Genomic DNA, 19,548 nt, shown 5'->3' with positions numbered 1-19,548 from the left:
TAATATTGAATATCTTAGCTTCCTCAATCATCACAATCTTGCTAGGTGGGGCCATTTTGCCAAAGAGGACACTGAGGCTCAAGGTCACCCAGTTGGGTCCCTGAATCGCAAAGCTTCGTGGTCCTCTTGCTCTCGTTCAGTGGTGCCAGCTGCTGGGAGACTCGGAACCTGCTGCTGGCAGGGTTCAGTAGGTGGTGGTGGGGTGACGGACTGCTCGTGTCTGTCACGGCCTCAGAACATGTAAGCGATGGTACGTATGTCCCGCAGGTTGTCCATTCCTGACAGCTCAGGCCAAACCCCGGATTTTATTCAAGAAGTGACTGGAGCCCAGAGAGAGATGACTTACCTTGACCACCCCCCCAACCCGTCCCAGGCACACGGTGGCAGAGCTGGCCTGGAACGCAGGTTGCCCGTCGCTGCCCACCATTCCGCGCCATCCTACCCAAGGGGATGTATCCAGACTCAAGGAATGACAGGCCTGCATTCGGGAAACATCTGGGACAGTTTGCTGTATGCCGGGGCCTGTGGCAGGCTTGTTCCTATTTTGCTACTTTGTTCAGGTCTCAGATGCAGAGCCTGAGGGGCAGAGCCCCAGGGTCGGGCCGTGGTCACACGGTTCGTAGGTGGTGCAGCTAGAGCTGGATCCCAGGAGCCCTGGCTCGCAGTCTGCTTTCTCCGCCTCCTCTCACACCCCATTCCTGCTGTTCTGTGTGAGTAGTACCTACTTTTGATTTCACCCTGAGCCCATCTGAGGGGTGGGGGTGGAGGGTCGAAGAGGCGGGCACAGAGCAGCAGAGATGGGGGTGGAGGGAATCCCTCACACACCTTGGGGGAGAGGGTAAGGGACAGGAGGCAGCAGGGAGCCTTGGCAGTTCACCAGGGGGAGGAGAGCTGCGCTGGCAGGGAGCACTTCTACCTTCTGAAGACCCTTCTATCACCTGTCTTAAGACATCCCCAGCAAAGGGAGGGACCAATTAAGAAGACAGTTAAAGAAGAGGTGGGGTGGATGGCTTGGGAAGATATCACCCCTCCAGTTTCATACACTGCGTAAGAATCCGGGTCCTTGGGATCCCTGGGTGGCACAGCGGTTTGGTGCCTGCCTTTGGCCCAGGGTGCGATCCTGGAGACCCGGGATCGAATCCCACATCGGGCTCCCAGTGCATGGAGCCTGCTTCTGCCTCTGCCTATGTCTCTGCCTCTCTCTCTCTCTGTCTCTGTGACTATCATAAATAAATTAAAAAAAAAAAAAAAAAAGAATCCGGGTCCTTAGATCACAGGGGACACCTGTGAAAGGGAGTTCAGTCTCAGCCTCTGCCTCAGGCCAGCTGCTGAGAAATTCAGGGCTGCTGAGAATTCCTCTTGGGGGCTTTGCTGCAGGAGGCACCCCTATCCCACCTGCTCAAATGGTACCTGTGCTAGGAGGAGGGGGCTTGTGGCTTGTGAGTTCATTAGGCCCCCACGTCTCCCCATACTCTTCTGTGTTTGGGAAGTGGTGCTGAGAACAGGATGTGAGACTGTGGAGATGGGATTGCTGCTGGCTGGGCCTGAAAAGCCACCCACCCGCCCAGGTGGAGCTGATGCAGGGCAACTTTGGCTTCCCGGGTGCTGGCCAGGAGTTCTGCCTAGAGGGCCTGGTCGCTGTGAAGGGGTGGGCTGGTGTGGGGCTTTGTGCCAGTGAGAACCATAGTGGGGAGGTGGCTAGGAGTCCAAGGTCAGGCTCTCCTCTTGCCATCCTTTATCCAGCTGCCCCTGAGCAGGATTGGGTTCTTCCTGGGGCCTCGGTGCCCTGCCTGCCCATGAGGGGTTGACCCCAAGATCCCTAAGGTCCCCTAGCTTGAGGCTCCATTTCGGCTGTGCCCCCGGCCTTCTGGAAGATCCAGATTCAGAAGTTCCTGGAGTTAATCAGTTGTTCTTCAGGTCAGACTCTCAGGCAGGTTTAGGGCTGTGTTTTCTTCACTTCTGTGCCTTAGTGCAGAGGCAGGCTGGGTCTGGGGTGACTGATCCATTTGGGGCCCTCTGAGATGGGCAGTGACAGAGGAATAATGACAGCTCTGAGTCATCAGGACTAGTGCCTGATGTGCGTCATCTAAGATTAAAGCAACTACAATTGCCATTTTTATAGGAGAGGAAACTGAGGCGAGGGGGATTGAGTGCCTTGCCTGAGGTCATCCAGAGCCAGGACACCAACCCACCCAGATTAATCTCAACTGTGTCACTAACTGGCTTCAGTATCTGCCTCCTCAGCAATGGGGGAGCAGGCGGGGGGGGGGGGGGGGGGGCGCCCAACCCAGCAAAGCCCCTCCCTGTGCTAGCTGGAGGGCCTGCTCTGTAGAGACCCTACGGCTTGGCTGGGCGGGGTGGGGGGCTATCTCCCTGCCTGCTGGTACCTCCATTAGAACGGGAGCTGGGCAGGGGTGGGAAGCTCTGCTCTATGTTAGGGGAGGCGGGAGCACTCAGCTAAAATTAGATTCTGGGATTTTTCGTGCTCCTGCATCCGTCCGTCCTTCCGTCCGGCTGTGGGGAAGGCTGTTGTCAGCACGCCAGCACTGGAAGGAGCCTGGATGTCAGCTTGCACCCTCCCTAGGGCTCGCTGGCTCTGATCTTCTCACACCCTCCCCTGGCCTTTGGCCAAAGGCTCCTGCCCTTGGCTTGGCCTTGTGGCCATCTATTGATTAGCAGTGATTTCAAAGGAAGCACGCCCCCCCCTCTAATACTCACCCTCTCCCCCTGGGACTCTATCCCCCTTCCCTCCTCTCTTCCCTCTCTTCCCTTCCTCTCCTCCCCTCTCCTGGCCCTTCCCACTTCCGGGTCCTCAGAGGCTTGCTCCCCCTTCCCTGAGTGTCCCCTCTGCCTCCTGCTGACCCTCTGACTTCAGCCTCCCCCTTGAGGATAGTCCAGGCTCTTCATGGGGCCTGCAGGCTCCTTGGGCAATTATGGTTGCAAGGGGACCAGAACATACTAGAGTCTAAAAAAGAGCTTCCCTCCCTGGCAAGTTGGGGCTATTTCTGGCCCTGCCACAGCTCTCTGGGGTCCTTGGTGCTCTGGCAGGCGGGGGAGGTGCTGGGCCCCAGCCCCAGGATGTGAGGGTCCTGACCTTTGGTTTCCTCAGGTCGGGGAGGGGTATGGGGGTGTGTGTGGCAGGACCCTTCTGGAGCTGGGGAGGGGGGCAGATCTCCCATCTCCCAGCAGCCAGAGCTCAGATGCTATGCTGCTGTCTCTGCTCCCGGAGGGGCCTGGGGTGCTTCAGGAGGGAAAAGGCTGGGCCACGGTGGTGTGGGTGGCATTTGGGACCCAGGTGTCCCAGTTCTCACCCAAGGCCGGCTGCAACTGGGAGACAACGTGGGAGGCTGCCTGAGTCTGCTGCTGGGGTCCCTGGACACTGAAGGGGGGTGGTGGTAAGGTTAAACCCAGCCCTCCCTCCCAGTATGGGAAGGGGCTGGCGTGGGGAGCCCCAGGCAGCTGCCTCCACTAGGTCCCTGGGTGATCTCCATCAGCCCCCGGGCTGCTGCTCTGATGCAGCTGTCACGGCTGCCCATCTGGGCAGGCTCTGGCCTCTCTGCCCCACGCTGGCCTGGCAGCTGGGGTTGGGGGGGGGGGTGCAGAACTGGTGACTGTTTCAAAGATTTCCTCCGCTGTGGCAGAAATGTTGGCCAGGGGCCAGAGGCTCGGGTCATGGTCCCAGTAGGACCATCAAATTGCTCGGTGACCTTGGGCAAATGCCTTCATCTCTCTGGGCTTCAAATTCCTCATTATCAGATAAAGGAGTTGGACAGGAGCGTGTTCACATGATGTCCTGGGTTCTGCCCTAAGAACCGCTGGGCAGGGGCAGAGTTAGGGGGGGCAATCAATGGCCTCCTGTCCTCACCCTACCCCTGCTTTTTTCTACTTATCCATTTTCAAGAAGCAGCTCCCTGCTCCGGTCCCCACTTCCGCATGAACTTCAGAAGGGTCACCTCCAAAGACATTCCTCCATGGCAGCCCGGGAGCTGGTGGGACAGCGGAGTGGACTGTGGCAGCCAGCATACCTTGACCCAGGCCAGAGCAGGGCAGGAAGAGGGGAAAGGAGTGCAGGGGCATGAGTGGGCTGATCCTCCCAAGAGCATGGAAAGCAAGGCGAGGATGATTCAAGGGTCACCCGGCCCAAATAGGTGAATGGCCTACTCCTCTGCTGCTTCTGAGTCCCATCGCCTGGTTGGAGCAGATGTTGCTGCTCTCTGTGTTCCAGGCTCAAGGTCCCTCCACCTGCAGAGCACGAAGCCACCCTGCGGCCCTCACCCATCATACGAATCAGGACATGCTGTGCCTCACCTGGTCCCTCCCGATCAAACACTTACCCCCTTTCCTGCTGTAAGTTTTCCTGGCACTTATGACCGGCTAGCATGCTGGATATTCCACTTACCTGTCTGTTCCTTGTCTTCACCCCCTACTAGAATGTGAGCGCCATAAGGATTGTGATGGTTAACTGGCCTACTGTGTATCCCAGGCCTGACCACGCCCGACACATAGTGACAATGTAAGTGCTGGCCTATTTGGCCAGCTGCCCCAACACCAGTCTCCAGGGGTGTTAAAATATCCCTGGAAACATGATGGGGGGCAGAAAACCATAATTAGGAAACCTCCTCCCAGGGAGGGAGGAAGAGTGGACAAGAGGGTGGGAAGTTAGAGCCTCAAGACATGGTCTCAAACTATAACAGGTATTGGTTATTGTCTGGGGGCCAGGTGGGCTGTGAGTCCCCCTGAAGCATAGCTGTGGTTTGACTGGGGGGAGTGTGTATGTCTGGGGCCCAGGGGGATTTCTGGGGACCACAGAGGTGGGTAGAGGCTGCCTCTAGTGATGCCCTCCACCTCCCACTCTCTGCCCTGTGCCCATCTTCGCTGTGGTCATAGGAGGGACAGCGGCTCCATGACCAGTAGAGTGGAGGACCCAATGTCTGGGAGAGAGACAATACCACGCTGCACCTTAGAGGAGAGTGGGGGACATTTGGGGGATCCAGGGGGCAAGGAAGAGGCCCCCAACACTGAGCACTGAGGGATGGAGGGCAGCAGCAGAACCTTTGAAATTCCTGGAGGGAAGGCAGGGCCAAAGGGGTGGTTGCTGGGGGAGGGCAGGAAGCCAAGAAGGAGGCCTCTGCAGAGGTCATGGCTGGTGTCTCAGGCAGGAGGGGAGTGGAAGGGGGAGCAGGGGGGGCCACACTGTCCCTGCTATGGCTTGGGTGTGGGTTTGCTCACGATCTGAGGTACCTTCTGGCCCCAGGCTGCCCCCCAGGGACAGGGGACAGGGTGGGGTGAGGCCCAGGGCCAGCAGCCCTGCTCTAGAGGCAGCAGACTAAAAATAAGTAGGGATGTCAGGGTCTCCTGGCTCCAGGAAGTGGGGAAGAATGATGAGTGTCAGGAGGAGGACGAGGAGGAGGCGAAGGGGAGGAGACAGTCACAGCTGAAAGCGGCCAGCAAACTTGTTTGTTTATTTTCTTCTCTCTGGCCTGAAGTCTCTCAGGCTGCTGCTCCCTGGGCTTGGGTGAGGGGCACTGGTCTCCACGGGCCTGCAGGCGTCCCCAAACTCCTGGCCACATGCCGAGGACCCGATTTCCTGCACATTCCTTTGAGACTCTGTTAGTGGAGAGCAGGAGATGGGAGCTCTGTGGGTGAAGGCAAAAGAGACCAGGTTACAAAGACCATGTTGGGAGGAAGAGAATAAACCCTGTGCATCAAATGTCATTTCTCCCCTTCTGTTCTGCACATGCAGGTAGTTTAGGGACCTGTCTCAGTCACGGGGCTGGCTTCTCTTGGAGCCACACCAGAGCCCAGGACAGCCTGCAGGCTTCCACAGGTGACTTCAGCCTAGATATGACACAACTGCCCACAGGGCCCTTGAAAGAACGGGCAGCAGGAGGGCATACGATGGGGTAAAGCCCATCTGCAGGTGTGCTAATGGGGCTGTAGGTATGGTGCAAGGTGTGAGGGCAAGGTGGCACCCATCTTAGCTCACCTGCCAGGCTTCCAGACACCTTGGGGGCATGGCTTATTGGTGACCTGCTTTCCCCTCCACCCTGCTCTCCAGAAGTTGGGAGCAGCTTCTTAGATGCCAGGGTAAATGTGGTGGGCCCTGTCCTCTCTGCCCCCTGCTCTGTGGCAAAGGCCAGTGAGGCGCTCACCTCTCATCCTGGCTGCAGAGCTCATCAGAGTGACATAGACACAGACCCTCTTGTTCTGATCCTGGGAGTCCTGACCTCTGGCCTGGGTGGGCCTCAGCAGGTGCGGCTTGTTCTCTATCCCCTCAGCCCTCCTTACCTACTCCCAGCACCAGGTCTGCTAGATGTGGTCTGGATTGAGCCTGTGACCAGGACAGCCTTCTTTCCCTCCACCCTCCTTCCTGTCCTCATGCAGAAGAGCCCCTGTTGGGGCAAACCCTGAGCACCCAGAAGTCACAGTTCACTCCACTATCCTTGAGTCTCAGTGCAGAGCCACTCTTGCTCCACTGAACGCCTGTCGCTGTTTATCTGCACCGTCGTGTGGTCATAGTTGGCCTGGGCAGTATGAGAGGGCAGTGAGGTCCTCAGGAGGTGGCTGGACTTAGGACCTGTGCCACCTAGCTGCAGGGACATGCTGCATCCAGCAGCCATGGGAAAGAGTCCAGGGTGGACAAGCAGCTTGCAGGAGGGACCCCTATGCAGCCCCCTTTATTCCTTCTCCTTGATTACTCCCCCTCCTCTTTGTTTCATCAAGTTTGTTGATAAATTCTCTAGAAGGGCTCAAAATCCTCAGCCCTGCCTCACCAACAACAGCTCCATCCCATTAGAGACTCTGCCCCCCTCACTCACATGTACAGGCACGGGTGCCCTCCTTCTCCTCAAGCCCCACTCCCCAGTGGCAGGCAGCCCAGACCCTCTGAAAGCCCCTGGCCCCTTGGCCCTCTTCCCTCCCAACTGGGTCATGCTCTAGCCCTGGCTGGCCTTTCCAGATTCTGGTGGTTGTTTTAGGGAGGCCCTGATCTGGGTCTCATCCTTGAGGAAGCTCCCTTGGGATTGGCCTGGGGGTGTTAAGAGGGCCTCTGCTGTCACCCTGACGCCAGCCAGGCAGAGTTCTGGGTCCAGGGCAGAGAGCCCTGAAGGCCTGTGAAAGGCCAGAGCCTTATCCTCCCAGAGACTAGGATCGCTAACAAACATGCCCTCCTGCCGAGGCCAAGCATGTACTTCCTGCTGCCCTAGGATTGCCTGACTAGGGCTAGGCCACTCCTTCCCCTGCCCTGGGTGAGCTCTGGGGACTGGGATGTCCCACTACCCCTCGTCCTGCCAGGCCTGAGGTAGACATCTGTCTAGAGGCTCTGTGGATATGAGGCCAATAGCCCAGAGGATGGAAACAGGAAGTATAGCTGTGGACATCACGGGCTTCCTGGTGGGGGCTGCCCTGGGCTGCTAGGAGCTGGATGGGAGCACTGGCCTGTGAGCCTCCCCAGGCCCTCAGACTCAGGACCCCTGACAGACAGGGTCCAGGCCCTGCAGTCACCCTGCAGGCAAGCTCCTGAATTTGCCCCATACTAGGGTACCCAATGAGTTGCTTTGCCACCCTGCTACCAGCTTGATCAGGCCTGGAACAGCTCCGGAGCAGATAGCTGCTCAAAACAGGGCATCTGTTCCTGATCCAGTGGGCTCCTTGGGCAAGTCACTTCACTCTGAGCCTGTTTCCTCGGGTATAAAATAGACAGAATGATCTCCAGACAAAATGAGATGTCTGTAGAGAGCCAGGTTCACTGAACATTTTCAGTAACACGTCCCCTCCCTTTCTTCTCCCCTACAAACACTGCCTCTGACCCTTTCCAGCAGGTGATGGAGGTGAGGTGCTCAGAAATAGCCTGCCTCTCGGCCAGCCCAGGCTCAGCCTTGTTCCCAGGAGTCATCCAGGGAGGGCTGTGCAGAGCAACAAAATTGCATTCAGATCCTGGCTTATTTGCTATGTGACCTCAGAAAAGTTTCTCAACTTTGGAGTTTTCTATTGTCATCCATAACATGAGGTCCCTGCAGTACCGCACTCAGAGGGCTGTGGAGAAAGTTACGCTCAAATGCTTGTCACGGAGTCCATGCTGGCAGGCCCAGGTAACCCAGAAGGTGGGCTCCAGGGCAGACTTCTGGACTGGGAAGGCCCTGGCTAGGCCAAGACTGAGGTAAGGGTCTGGGATGGGGCAGCGGCAGAGGGGGCCCTGGGGCTGCCTCCAAGATCACCCCTCCCTCCCCAGCTGCAGCACCAGCTAGGGCTGCCACCTCTTCTCTCTGTTATTCACCAGTAATTACCCTAAATGCTATATCTGTTGTCATGACAACATATTACCCATCCTTAGGTAAAAGCCCTCTTTGCAGGGGAGGCAGGCTGTCTCCAGCTCCCTGAGCGCCATCACTGCCCCCGAAGCCCCCCACCCCCCGCCCCCAGGGGTTCCCCTGCTGGTCCCCTCTCTCCCTCCCTCCCGTTTTGTCCTTTCAGAGAGGCCACTCCTGTTTTCTAAATTCCCAGAATTTTTCTGTTACTTTTGTTCTTGGTCTCAGTTTGCAACCGTGGGCCTCCTTTCTCCCTTCATTTCCTCTGGGCTCTCCTTCCTTCTCTACTCTTCCTTCTTCTCTACTCATTCCTTCTCCTGGATCCTGGCCTCTTTCTTGGTTTCCCCCTGTCTCCATCTCTCTCTCTCTCTCTCTCTCTCTCTCTCCCTCCTTCTTCTCTTTCCCCTTGAGTGCAGGGGGATAGCATAAAGGCAGGTGGGGACAGGGGGCTGTTGCCCGGGATGGATATGCTCTGCAGGGCCCCAGGAAGCCTGTGGGACTGTGTGGGTCTGGGCATAGGGGAGCCCAGGTCAGGCATGCCCCAAAAACTTCTGGCCTGGGAGGTGTGTGGCCAGGAAGGCTTCCAACTGTTTCTCTTTTTTTCTTTTTTTAAGATTTTATTTATTCATAAGAGACAGAGAGAGAGAGAGAGAGAGGCAGAGACATAGGCAGAGGGAGAAGCAGGTTCCCTGTGGGGAGCCCAACAAAGGACTCATCCCAGGACCCTGGGATGGTGCCCTGAGCTGGAGGCAGAGACTCAACCACTGAGCCACCCAGGCGTCCCAACCTCCAACTGCTTCTGAAGAATGGTGGACCAAAGGAGTGGTCCTTATTCCTCCCTCACCTCCTCCAACCCCTGTCTCTTCCTCTCTGGGCCTCCAGCTCTAAGGCTGCCCTAGCTGGGGACTTGCACACGTCCTGAGTGCTCACTACACGCTCAGCACCAATGTCACAGCATCTGTATAAGAAACATTGCAACAGGGGATCCCTGGGTGGCTCAGTGGTTTAGCGCCTGCCTTTGGCCCAGGGCTCGATCTTCCCGGCATGGAGCCTGCTTCTCCCTCCTCCTGTGTCTCTGTCTCTGTCTCTCTCTATGTCTACCAAGAATCAATCAATCTTAAAAAAAAAAAAAAAAAAGAAGCCTTGCAACAATCCCAGGATGTAAGGGTATTTATTCTGTGGTACAAGCCATGAAGTGAAAGATCAGAGGAGTCAAGCAAGTTGCTCAAGGCTGCAGAGCTGATTGGTAGAGGAGGCTGGATTTGAAACTCCATTCCACTGCAATGCTCTTAACCATGACACTGTAATCATACTATTTATGGAGTGTTCACTGTGTGTAGGGCACTGATCATTTAGTAATGGCTGGAATTCATGTCACCCTCACACCAAGCCCACACACTGGAACCATGAGCATCGATTTACTAGTGAGGGAGTCAGGCCTCAGGGAGGTGAAGTAATTCTGCAAGGTTACTCTGTGATCAGAGATGCATCAGAATTTGAACCCAGATCTCTCTCCCTCTAGAGCCTGGGCTCTCAACTCTGAGTGTTGGTGCCCCCTTCCTCCTCTCTTATGGGGAAGAGGCCACAGAAGAGAGGGACGAGGACATGGGCTTCACATGCATGCAAGTCCCTCCTTCTCTTTCTCGATCCCCTGTAAATTTCCCCTGGGCCCAGCCAGGGATGTTTTTGGGAATCAGAGAAGGAAGCCAGAAGGCAATAGGCAGCATCCTCTTCTTTGCTGGGTTCCATGCAAGGCAAAGGGAGTTCCAGATACCAGGAGAGGCCTCCAAATCCTATAGCTTCTTGTGGGTCTCCAAGGTAACCACACCACCCCAAGTACCCCTGGGGATCTTTCCGCCAGACCCAACACCCCAGGATCTTGGGGGAAGTGTGGGTAGGAAGCCTGATGTGGCTGGGGTGCCAGCTTCTGGGCACGCTCTCTTGGCCTGGGCACAGCCCTGCTAGCCCTGTTGCTCTGGTCCCTAGAGAGCAAGCAGCTTGGGCCTTGGAACATGCTGTCCTGGAGTGCGGCTGTCGGGATGATGGAAAGGCAGGTTATTTTTAACAGCGGAGACTCAGTCCCGGACAGAGCCTCTTCCTCACTGGAGGAAGAGACCGCTAGAGAGGGTGGGGATGCAAACTCTGGGTGCTCCTGTCTTATCCAACCCCCCCTTCTCTTTCCCCTCACTCCTGGGCCTGAGAGTCCAGCTGTCCTCTATGAGGGAGGGCCTGGCAGCGGTGGGCACCTCCGAAGTAGGTCCCTCCTCTGGAAGCCGCAGTTCTGGGAGCTAGTCAGAGCTCGCGCTGTGCCACATCAGCCCTGCAGGGAGGCCAGGCCTGTCCCATCGAGCGCCCAGCAATTCCAGAACCCCTTCTCTTTCCGTGCTTCTGAGGGAAGTAGCTCTTTCTCAAAAATCCCCCTGCCCTTCTAGCTTGAGCTGGAACCACTCTATGAGTGAGTGTGGGTCCCACTGGGTCCCAAGCCTCTTCAGACATCTCAGAGCTCACTCCTACTTGTCTGAACACTCTATGTATTGGGTCCTGCAATGAGCCAGGTGTGTGTTGAGCACCTGGCCTGTGTTCCTCCCTCCCTTTGAACCATTCACCCAGCTGAGGATGGGTGGAAATGCCTTACCCACTCCCATCTGGATGCTAAACTTTTCAGTTCTTTGAATGACCCTCTCCTGCTCTTCTGTGTCTCTACATAGAGGGGTCCTTTTAGGACTTTCAAAGGACACACCATTACTTCTCACAGAGCCTCATATAAGAGCAGCCTGCTGCCTGAAGTGAGTACTAGGCTGGGAGGCCATGGCTTGGTTGCTACCCTGCTCTGCTGCCACCTGTGTGGAATGAGTCCCTCCTCCTCTCTGGCCCTGAGTCTTATCACTGAGGCCAGGGCAATGTGGGAGAAAATGTTCCTCAAGACCCTTCTTGCCTGAGGCCCAGATTGAGGCCACTGTGTGGTTCAGGCCTGACCACCAGGTCAAGGAAATGGTTGCGGGGCAAATGTGCCAGTTATGATGGGCCCCTACTGCCATGTCAGCCCCCTTCCATCCCCTCTATGCACTCAGAAGGGCCTCCAAGAAAGATAACCCAGGTCAGATAGGAAAGTGCACAGCTCCCACGGGTATAGCTCAAGACTATATGTATATGTATATACCACCCACATCAAGGTAGAGCAGGGGCACCTGGGTGGCTCAGTCGGTTAAGCCTCCAACTCGATTTCAGCCCAGGTCATGATCTCGGGGTCCTGGCCCCATGTTGGACTCTGCTTGGGGATTCTCTCCCTTTGCCTCTGCCACTCCCCACCACTTAGGCACTCACGCCCTCTCTCTCTAAAATAAATTTAAAAATCTTTAAGAAAAAAAAAGTGGTACAGAGCATTTCCTTTATCCCAGAAAGTCTCTTGTCCCCCTTCCCAGCCAACAGCCCCAGGAGAGAACATCATTCTGATTTGTAGCACCATAGATCAATCTTGCCTCCTCTAGAACTTTCATATACATGTAATCAAAACACATCTATTCTTTTGTGTCTGGCTTCTATTGATCAATATTACATCTGGGAGAGCTGTCCAGACTGTCTCAGCATTGGTCCAATACCACAATTTATTTATTCATTCCCTGTCGATGGACATGTGGATGGTTTCCAGTTTTTGGCAACTATAAATAAAGCCAATATGAATGTTCATGGATGTGTTTTTGGTGGGCACGTGCACTCATTTCTTTTGGGTAAATATCTAAGAGTAGAATTACTGGGTCATAAGATAAAGATTTAGCTGTAGTGGAGGTTGCCAATCAGGTTTTCAAAATGACTCTACCAGGACACAAGGGTGGCTCAGTGGTTGAGCCTTTGCTCAGGTTGTGATCCTGAGGTCCTGGGAGCAAGTCCTGCATCAGGCTCTCCATGGGGAGCCTCTCCTTCTGCCTGTGTCTCCGCCTTTCTCTCTGTGTCTCTAATGAATAAATACATAAAATCTTTTTTAAAAAAGTGACTCTACCAATTCCACTTCTGTCAGCAGTGGGAGAGAGTTCCTGCTGTCCCACATCCTCACCAGCACTCAGCAGTGGGAGAGAGTTCCTGCTGTCCCACATCCTCACCAGCACTTTAGGCCAGTCTGTTAAGTGTGTAGTGGCATCTCCTTGTGGTTTTAATTTGCATTTTCCTATTGACTAATGATGTTGAGCACATTTTCATGTGCTTATGCACCATTCAGATATCTTCTTTTATAAAGAGCATGTTCAAGTCTTTTGCTCATTTAAAAAATTGGGTTGTCTTTTTCTTATTGATTCATAGGAGTTCTTTATGTACTGAATATAAGTATTTTGTCAGAAAATGTCTTTTTTGTTGAGGTGAAATTCACGTAACATAAAATTCACCATTTGAAAGTGTACAGTTTAGTGGCATTTAATACATCCGCAATCTTGTGTGACCATCGCCTCTATTTTGTTCTAAAACATTTTCATCTCTCTGAAAGGAAAACTCACTCCCACAAAGCAGTTACTCTCCATTTCTCTCTCCTGCTTGCTCCCTCCCCTCAACCATGAATCTACTATCTGTCTCCATGGATTTACCAATCCTGCATATTTCATATAAATGGAATCATACAGGGGTGCCTGACTGGCTCAGTCAGTACAGTATGAAACTCTTACTCTTGGGGTTGTGAGTTTGAGCCCCATGTTGGGTGTGGAGATTACTTAAAAATAAAATCTTTTAAAAAATGGAATTGTATAATATGTAACTCTTTACAGCTAGCATCTTTCACTTAGCATGGTTTTTTCCAGGTTCATCCACATTGTAGCAGATATCAGAACTCCATTTGTTTTTATGGTTGATTATTATCCTATTGAATGAATATTACTACATTTTAAAAAATCCATTCATCAAGTAATGGGCATTTAGGTTGTTTCCACCTTTAGACTGCTGTGAATAGTGTTCTTTTTCTTAAAAAAATTTTAAATTCAATTAACATAAAGTGTATTATTAGTTTCAGAAGTAGAGTTCAGTGATTTATCAGTTGTATATAACACCCAGTGCTCATTACATAACCCAGTGAATAGTACTCTTAAGAACACTTGTGTACCTGTTTTCAATTCTTCCAGGTATATATCTAGGAGTGAAATTGCTGGGTTGTATGGTAATTCTATGTTTATATTTTTGAGGAACTGTCAGACTGTTTTCTAAAGCAGCTGCCCTGTTCTACATTCCTACCAACGTGTATGAGGGTTCCAATTCCTCCACATTAACAAAACTTTTTACTGTTCATTTAAAAACTTCTAACAATTCTAGGCAGTGTGAAATGGTATCTCGTGGTGGTTTTGATTTGTATTTCCCTGACAGCTAGTGATGTTCAACATCTTCAGATGTGCTTGTTGGCCATTTATATATCTTCTTTGGAGAAATGTCTATTCAGATTTTTTGCCCATCTTTTAGGTGGACTATTTATCTTTTCATTATTGATTTGTAAGGGTTCTTTATATATTCTGGAAACTAGATTCTTTTCAAATCTGTAAGTATTTGATTTATAAATACCCTTTCCCATTCTGTAGGCTTTCTTTGCACTTTCTTGATGATGCACAAAAGTTTATTTTTTTAAGATTTTATTTATTTATTCACGGGAGACACAGAGAGAGAGGCAGAGACACAGGCAGAGGGAGAAGCAGGTTCCATGCAGAGAGCCTGATGGGGGACTCGATCCCAGGACCTCAGGATCATGACCTGGGCCAAAGGCAGACACTCAATCACTGAGCCACCCAGGTGCCTCAGATGTACAAAAGTTAAAAAAAATTTTTGATGAAGCCAAATTCTTCTGTGTTTTTCTTTTGTTGCTTGTGCTTTCAGTGTTATGTCTAAGAAATCATTGCCAAATCCAAGAACATGAATATTTTCTCCTATGTTTTCTTCCAAGAGTTTTATAGGGTAGCCTTTATTTACGCATTTTGAGTTAATTTTTGTATGTGCTGTAAGGCAGGGGATGACCACCTTCATTCTTTGGCAGATAGATATTCTGTTGTCCCCAGGACCATTTATCAAAAAGATTATTCTTTTCTCATGGAACAATCTTGGCACCCTTGTTGCAAATCAATTAACTATAGATATATGAGTTTATTTCTGGACTCTCAGTTCTATCCCATTAGTCTATGTGTCTATCCTTATGCCAGAACCACACTGTCTGGATTGTCAAAAGTATTTTTGTTCCCTGAAGAAGACAGGATTATCGTCTTTGCACTTGTTCTCTTTGCCTAGAATGTTCTTCCTTTCAGTTTTACAGGGCTCCTTTTTGTTATTAAGACCTTCTGGAAATGTTTCCTTACAGAAGCTTCCCTCTGTCACTCTCCATCACATGCTATATTTTATTTTCTTTATAATACTTATTGTGTTTGAATTTGTAAACTCCATGAGAGCAGAGTCTTCTCTCCTAGTTACTGGAATGAGGTGCCTGCACACAATAGGTGCTTAGAATATTACTGAATGGACAGTTTGCTGTTCCCTACACTGCAATGCCCTTCATCACTGCAGCACTGATTTCAATGTTCCTTGTCTTTTAATAGCCCATCCAAGTGCCACCTGTAGACTTCCCAGGCTGTCTTTGTTGACAGGACTGTTGGTGCCTCTCCTCTGTCACAGGGAAGGTTGGACAAGCCAGATTCCTGCATTAAAGGGAAGCTCCCTGAAGGCGGGGCCCCACCTTCACATCCTCACCCACACCCCAGAGCTTGTAGAGAGAGCCCTTGCTGTGGACAGGATCTGGTCTTGACCCTGGTCTGGGTACAGAGGACTGGATGAAGGCAAGTTTGGATGAGGGATTTACCCAAGCTTGGTGACCATTGGGTAGAAGGATTTAAGCCAAGAGACAAAGTCAAAGATGATTTTGTAGCTTTTAGCCTCAGCATACAGGACGATCATCATTCTCAGGTTGGACATGTGTAATTTAAGTAGCGGACCTGGTGTAGAGGCCACTGGTGAGTTCAGTTTTCCACACATTCACTTGGAGGCCACTGAAGTGGACAGAGTGCCAGGAGGTTGCCAGGATCCCGGGCAACCAGAGTGGGAGGCGACAGGGTCAGCTTTTGAGGACCATGAGCCCAGGTGTGGTCTGCACTGGAGGCATGGGATCCTCACAACCATGCAAGTTCGGCTATGTTGGCCCATGTACACTCCAGGAAGCTGAAGTTCAGAGAGGTGAAGCAACTGGCCCAGGGGCACATGGCTTTTCAGTTAGGGCCAGAATGACACCCAGGTCTCTACTCCGAAGGTTGCCTGCCCCGGCAAGGTTAGTGTTACGGGGTTACTTCGGCCAGAGGACCGCCCTGGACCTCTGTTCCCCAGAGACAACAGCTGAAGGCAGAGAGACAAGGCAGGTCAAGGCTCAGATATGGAGGAGGAGGTGCCCATAACTGCGGCACCTGTAACTGTATGTGAAGGAGTTTGAGTATAGGGAATTTTCATGTAGGGCTGGCTTAGAGATGAGACCTCCTTACATCAAGTGGCTGAAGTGAGGAGACATCCTAAGATTGGGCCTCCCATTGGCCTCTCATACTTCTCTCATGTCCTCTTCTTCAGCCCCTCTCAACCTCCCCTTCCTTTCTTCCAGGGACAGAGGGCACTCAGAGCCCACCCCGAGGCGAGCCTCTCACTGCCAGCTTGCCCTGCCTCCCAGCCAGCCAGCTGAAATCCTCCCGGGGAGGGGGGGTGCTTCCACGAGTAGAGGCAGACATCTGGCTTGCCAGTGCTCCTGGGTGGCGTGAGGGGTGGAGGTAACAACATCCTTGGCTCCTTGGGGACCCACCTACGGTGTGCAGCTCCCTTAGACAGAAGCTGCCTTCCCTTTGCTCCTGTCCACTGGGATGGAGCTCCAAGTTCATTCATCAGCTGATTTCACCCTCCCAGACCTGAGGGGCAGGTTGTATCCGCAGACAAGACACCCCCCGCACCCCCACCAAGAGCCGAGCTCTCCTCCAGAGGGGTGACTGGAGTGGGAGAGCACAGAGAGAGGACAGAAGGCTGAGGACAGGGCAGGGCCAAGAGGGGAAGAGATAGCATTTCTGCTCTAGCCCTTGTTGCTGTGTGACCTTAGGCAAGCTTCCTGCCCTCTCTGGGCAGCCATCCATCGTCTGTGGATTGAGGAAGCACGGTGCTCACAGCTCATTCATGGTAAGGTGAGGTAATGCAAGTTGAGCCTGAGAATAGGCCTGCCCATGACTAGCACTGGGGGGCTGGGGTGGTTGTTATGGCAGCCAGTGTGGTTAGCTGGGAGGCTGTGATGGGAAATGAGACAAGGGAGGGGAAGAGCCAGGAGCTGTGGTCAGGGGTGGGGGGCAAGGAGAAGAGTCCCACCTCCCCCCACTCTGTGAGAAGCCTGGGAGGGGCTGTAGGGAGAGAGGGTCTCCAGGGGACAAAGAAAGGAGAGGTATTGTCACCAGGCTGTGTAGGAACAGAAAGGGGTATGAGGAGGTTTACAGAGGCTGGCATGTACCTGGACGCCAGGTGGCCCACCCACATCAGGAAACACCTGTCTTCCTCAGGCAATGAAGAGCCAAGATCCAGGGCTGGATGACTTACACGCCCCACTGATGCTTTCCCCTGAGGAGGGACACCCCCAGCCTCCCCAGTGGCCCCACCTCACCCACCCCTTTGTGTCTTGCTGCAAGGTCCTGTCCTAATGAGGCTGCTGGGAGATGGTTTCCCCGAGGGCACACTTGATCTAGGTTAATGGCTCCTCATTGGGCCTGAGTGATGTCCCGGTGCCTGCAATGAACCAAACGTGGTTATCAGTCCCTCTGTCCTTGCCGGCTCCTAGACACAATAGAATTACAGCTACACGTCCACCCTCCCAGAGCAAGGGCAGCCTTCCCTGAGCTGTCCTTCAGGTTGGGGCTGTGGTATCCTGCCCAGGGCCCCTGCGGAGACCCGGGGGTTGAGGCTTCCATGATGGGCTGGGACAGAGGAGGATGAACACCAGAGCAGGGGGCCAGAGATACAACTCTGGGTCACCGGGGACCCTCTGGGTCACATAACCTAACCCCCCACCCCCTCCGCCTCTGCCTGGCAGACTTCTCTCCCTAGAACCCAGACTTATCCAGGGCACTTCCCTGCTTAAAGGCTTAAAGTGGCTCCTCACTGCCTAAGGAGAAAGTCCAGACACCTTGGTTGGTGCTGGAGACTCACATTTGGCCCGCAGCCTTCCGGGGCTCTTTCTTCCCCACCCTGGCATGTGAACCACCCCAGCTGCTTGCCATGTAGCCAAAGGTGCCTCGTTCCTCCAGAGTGTGCGGGAGGCAGTACCCTACAGGTAAGGACACAGCCTCCGGGCCAATTGCTCAGGGATGAGTGGTCCAGTATCCCTGATATCCTTGTGTTCCTCTTCTTCCTGAGGGCCCAGTAGACCACATTTCCTGCCCCCTGGACCTAAGGATGAATCAGGCCAGTGGGAAGGGGGCAGAAGAGACACATGTCACTTCCACCTAGCCCATAAAAGTCTCCCATGGGCACTTCAACTCAATTTCTGCTCTGCAGCAACCTCCAAGGCCACGGGCTAGACACAGTGTGGTACCAGAGGACAAATGGAGCCTGGGTCCCTGAGTCACAGCTGGGAGGAGGGGTGTGGAGTGAGCAAGAAATCAGTGTGCACTAAGCCATGGAGGTTTGGGGGTTCTTTGTTATGACTGTTCACCCACCCTGACTGATTAGGGTCTTGGGGGTAACTATGGGCCAGTCAGTAACATAACGCTCAGTCTTGCCATCTGTGAAATGAGATAGTAATACCTTGCAGAATTAGGCAGTGAGGGGATGGCAGGCACTTGATAAGCTCTCAGAAACTGAAGCCATCTGACGTCATCCCTAAGCCTTCCTGTTGCCTGGCCCCCTTGCCCCAGCCTCCGCCGCTCCGGGAGGCCTTTCGGAGCCCCTTTCAGGCTCCCATGCCTGGGCTCGGCAGCCAGCTCGACAACGACACGTTTTTCTGGCATCTTTCCTCACTGTGCCATTTGCAGTTGTCTGTCTGCCTGTCTCTCAGGCTAGGGCTGAGTCTGGAGGGTGACGGAGGCCCTGCACGTGCAACTACTTTGGAAAATGGAAAAGCTTGCCCAAAACTCTCAAGGAGACCCCTGTCTCCCGCCCTGGCCTCGCCCCGCTCCTGGGAGCCGCAGCCACCGCCTTGGCTCTGTCTCCGAGGCCCGAGGGCAGCCGTTGCCCGGGCAGCCGGGCCCAGCCAGGACTCAGGTGAGCCCCGTGACCTGGGCCAGAGCCCTGCCGCCTTCCCCAGCTGTGCCATGGCCCAGACCCCGACACCGCTGGCAGAGGGGCCTGAGGACCGCGAGTCTGACCATCGGAGCCACCAGACAGCGGGGGCTCTCACGAGCAGAGCCCGGACAGAAGCCAGCTGCTCCATCTTCCCTCACGCCCGCATCTCCTGTGTCCTCCTTCCGCCAGGGGTGGGGGGTCAGGAGTGTGGGGTTTCCCCGGGGCTCAGGTAAGGCCTCGTGGCCAGCCCTCTTTGTCCCTGCGACATGGGTGGGGGGCAGGCCCGAAGGGGAGCTACGCGGAGGAGGCGCGGGCAGGGGAGGAGGGCGTGGGAACTGGCAGAGGCGGTGCCCTTGTGGCCCGAGCCTGAGGCAGAAGCGCTGTGCTGAGCTCGCTCGGCCAGACCTGGCACGGCCGGGGGGTGGGGGGAGGCCCGCTCGCCCCTGCCACCACTGCCCCAGCTGCCGGTGGGTCTGGGAGGGGGAGCCCCCGCCTCGGGCAGTGGGCGTGTGGGCTGGACCTCGAGGTGACACCTCCCCTCCCACATTTCCTCCTCACCCCTCCGCTGATGCTTTGGGCCAAAGTGGTGCCCTTGTGGAGGAGCAAGACTGGAGTGAGCCTCCAAAGTCTTTGTCCAGGAGACGTTTCCAATTTGGCTCGGGGTAGTGATTGTCCCCAGATGAAGCCTCAGTTTCTCCTGAGGGCTACCCCAGCTGGGTGAGGATGCTCTGCGGGCGGGAAGCGCCTACAGGAGCTCCCCAGGGGTCCTGGCAGCTGCCCCCTGGAGGAGCTCTGCCTCTGGGGGACCTTGGCTTTGAGGCAGCCTGGTGAGTGGCCACTGGCCTCCTGGCTTCCCTGGCTCCGAGTCCACCTGCCCCATGAGGCGACTCCAGCCTGCAGGTCACCTGTGCAACACAGACCACACAGTGAGGAGCTGAGGCCCACTTTGTAGGTCATACAAACACCATTGTGGTGACCTGTTGGGCTTCCTGGTGGAAGTGGG

The sequence above is a fragment of the Vulpes lagopus genome, chromosome 5 (genome assembly GCF_018345385.1).
Source record: "Vulpes lagopus strain Blue_001 chromosome 5, ASM1834538v1, whole genome shotgun sequence".
Classification (NCBI taxonomy): domain Eukaryota; kingdom Metazoa; phylum Chordata; class Mammalia; order Carnivora; family Canidae; genus Vulpes; species Vulpes lagopus.
This window is presented reverse-complemented; position numbering follows the sequence as displayed.